We start from the raw sequence: 4,269 nt of genomic DNA on the forward strand, positions 1-4,269 counted from the left end.
TGCTTCAGGTCCTGAGCTACAGGCATTTAGATTTGGAAATGTCATTTTAGGCGAAAATCTAAAAAAAGGTACGATCCTCAAGTGATAATGCCCTCGAAGCCGGTGTTTGTTGGATATATTGGCACGGGTGTTGTTAGGCCCCAGACGAAGTCGAGGGCCGGCAAACCGTGCCAATATATCCAGCAAACACCGGCTTCAAGGGTATTATCACTTTTATACAAAAGGTTACCAACATATTCAAATAATGATCGACATATTTTAATTAAAAATGTTATTTTGATTAGTGTATTTGTACTATTTCATCCTTCCACAATATATAGTCCCGACACAAATCTAGGGTTGCTAGAGACGTGACCCTGTTGTTCGTTCTTTTTGTTCTGTATCTATAGACGCGACCCAGTCGTTCATTCTAAATGCTCCATTGACATACTGACCATTCTTATCCCTTACTTGCTAGTTGTCCAAATAACAGCAAAGTAACTGAATTTGTTAAGCTCTTCTCAAGGGACATTTATTTGGATACATCCATAACAATGAGCTAATAAGCTACGATTTCGCCTGGAATCGAAAATGTGCTCTCTCGTTAAGACACTTGTTCAGAGGAGTTAGCCAACAACACAGCTAACACAATAACTTCGAACTGATGCTGGAAAGCAGTGGTGGAAAAAGTACCCAACTGTCATAGTTGAGTAAAAGTAAAGATACCTGAATAGAAAATGACTCAAGTAAAAGTCACACAGTAAACGAGCACACTCCAACATTGACATCATCTACAAATGAAGCATGTGCTTTTAGTGAGTCTACCAGAACAGAGGCAGTAGGGATGACCAGGGATGTTTGGCTGATAAGTGTGTGAATTTGACTATTTTCCTGTCCTGCTAAGCATTCAAAATGTAAAGAGTACTTTTGGGTGTCAAGGGAAATGTATGGAGTAAAAAGTACAATATTTTCTTAAGGAATGTGGTGAAGTAGAAGTAGTCAAACATGTGTATAGTAAAGTACAGATACTCCAAAAAACTACTTAAGTGGTACTTTAAAGTATTTTTTACTTAAATACGTCACACCACTGCTGGAAAGACTGCAAACTAAACTCAGCCAAAGAAGAAACGTCCTCTCACTGTGAACTGCGTTTATTTTCAGCAAACTTAATGTGTAAATATTTGTATGAGCACAACAAGATTCAACAACTGAGACATAAACTGAACAAGTTCCACAGACATGTGACTAACAGAAATGGAATGTGTCCCTGAACAAAGGGGGGGTCAAAATCAAAAGTAACAGTATCTGGTGTGGCCAACAGCTGAATTAAGTACTGCAGTGCATCTCCTCCTCATGGACTGCACCAGATTTGCCAGTTCTTGTTGTGAAATGTTACCCACTCTTCCACCAAGGCATCTGCAAGTTCCCAGACATTTCTCTGAGAAATGGCCCAAGCCCTCACCCTCTGATCCAACAGGTCCCAGACGTGCTCAATGGGATTGAGATCCGGGCTCTTCGTTAGCCATGGCAGAACACTGACTGTCTTACAGGAAATCACGCACAGAACAAGCAGTATGGCTGGTGGCACTGTCATGCTGGAGGGTCATGTCAGGATGAGCCTGCAGAAAGGGTACCACATGAGGGAGAAGGATGTCTTCCCTGTAACACACAGCGTTGAGATTGCCTGCAATGACAACAAGCTCAGTCCGATGATGTTGTCACACACTGCCCCAGACCATGACGGACCCTCCACCTCCAAATCGATCCTGCTCCAGAGTACAGGCCTCGGTGTAACGCTCATTCCTTTGACAATAAACGCGAATCCGACCATCACCTCTGGTGAGACAAAACCACGACTCGTCAGTGAAGAGCACTTTTTGCTAGTCCTGTCTGGTCCAGAGACGGTGGGTTTGTGCCCATAGGCGACGTTGTTGCCGGTGATGTCTGGTGAGGAGCTGCCTACAAGCTCTCAGTCCAGCCTCTCTCAGCCTATTGCAGACAGTCTGATTACTGATGGAGGGATTGTGCGTCCTTGGTGTAACTCGGGCAGTTGTTGTTGCCTTCCTGTACCTGTCCCGCAGGTGTGATGTTCGGATGTACCGATCCTGTGCCGGTGTTGTTACACGTGGTCTGCCACTGCGAGGACGATCAGCTGTCCGTCCTGTCTCCCTGTAGCGCTGTCTTAGGCGTCTCACAGTACGGACATTGCAATTTATTGCCCTGGCCACATCTGCACATCTGAATGCCTAAGGCACATTCACGCAGATGAGTTTTTCAGAGTCAGTAGAAAGGCCTCTTTAGGGTCCTACGTTTTCATAACTGTGACTTTAATTGTCTACCGTCTGTAAGCTGTTAGTGTCTTAACAACCGTTCTACAGGTGCATGTTCATTAATTGTTTATGGTTCATTGAACAAGCATGGAAAACAGTGTTTAAACCCTTTACAATGAAGATCTGTGAAGTTATTTGGATTTTTACAAATTATCTTTGAAAGACAGGGTCCTAAAAAAGGGACGTTTCTTTTTTTGCTGAGTTTAGCTGCACTTCTTTTCGTTTTACCTTTTTTCAATTGCCATTTATTTGTACAGTATATATCCATACAATGTATGCCAGCTGATTCATGATTTCGACTGGCTGAAAAACGCTGCCTACCTCTTGTATCCCAACCCTTACATGTTCATTACTATGGGACAATTGGAGATCAAATTTGAATATTGAAACAAATGAGTTAGTCTAAAAGAAATGTGAGATAATGTCTAGATGCTTTTTATGATGGAGATCAAATGTATAACTTCCCTGTCTGGGCTGATGAGGCAGTCAGATGGAAAAGAGTAAATAGGACATTTTAATGTCATAGATTTAGCAGGTGGTAATTTGTGGAATAGACACCATCATCACACAATTGTATACAGTGCTGTGGTGTGACCTTAAAAAGGCGGTTCATGCTCGAAAACCCTCCAATGTGGCTGAATTAAAACAATTCTGCAAAGAAGAGTGGGCCAAATTCCTCCACAGCGATGTTAAAAACTCATTGCCAGTTATCGCAAACTCTTGATTGCAGTTGTTGCTGCTGAGGGTGCCACAACCAGTAATTTATTAGCTTTAGGTGGCAATTACTTTGTCACATAGGGCCATGAAGGTTCGATAAGCTTTTTTCCCTTAATAAATCAAATCATCACTTAAAAACTGCAATTAGTTTACTTGGGTTATCTTTGTGTAATATTAACATTTGTTTGTTGATCTGAAACATTTAAGTGTGACAAATGTACAAAAAAATAAGAAATCAGGAAGGGGCAAATACTTTTCCACAGCATTCATTAGCAGCCTAAGCAGAGAGCACCTGTAAATGTGTAGCTACAAATGTAGTTATTTTTTAGGCGTTTTCAATTCTTGTTTTTAAGCAGCTCTTTTGTTTTTGATATCATTTAGATTGTATTGCATATATCTGATGTTTATAGGCCACAGATTTGCAGATTGACTGGAAAGTTAAGACGTTTTGAGAAATAGAAAAAAAAACGAATAGCCTAAATCAAACAAAACAAACCATTTCGAAGTTGCAGCAAATTGTTGACTATGATGCATTTTAAACTGAGTGGATTGGTGGCGCGTTAGAGGAAATCCTCCACGGATGACGTAAGAAAGAAACTGCAGTAGTACCACAGGGTTATGCCGCGTTCATGTGCCAGTCGGAACTTAGAATTTCGGTTATTTCAGATTTGTTAACTGTTTCTAGTTATACACGTGCTGCGACATTTCTCACTTTCCTGGTTCCAACTAGCACTTGAACGCGGTTTTCATATTTAAAAAAAAAAAAACGTCAGTACTGCGTCAATAGGCTCCTAGAGCAAAGGAACTAAACACTACAATGGTCAAGTGTATCTAGTACATATATGAATGGGGCGGCAGGTAGCCTAGTGGTTAGAACGTTGGCCCAGAAACTGAAAGGTTGCTGGATCGAATCAACGAGCTGACAAGATAAGAATATGGCCACATAACCCACTGTTCCCTGGTAGATCGTCGTTGTTATTAAGAATTTGTTCTTAACTGACTTGCCTAGTTAAATTAAGATCAAATAACAGCTGTCGTCCAGTAAACCACGTCACTTGTAATCGTTCTTCCGGGATTGCTTCCGGAAGTTTTTCCATTAGATAGCCCAGACACAAAGTCAACTGTCTATATCATAAAAAATATTTTTGGCTTGCCTTCGGCATAACCGTATGAACTTGAAGGTTAGTGTTGGGCATACTATTAGCAGTTAGGTTAAAATCACATTTTAATGAAGAGAAATGGT

This window comes from Oncorhynchus tshawytscha, linkage group LG01, assembly GCF_018296145.1.
Source record: "Oncorhynchus tshawytscha isolate Ot180627B linkage group LG01, Otsh_v2.0, whole genome shotgun sequence".
NCBI lineage: Eukaryota > Metazoa > Chordata > Actinopteri > Salmoniformes > Salmonidae > Oncorhynchus > Oncorhynchus tshawytscha.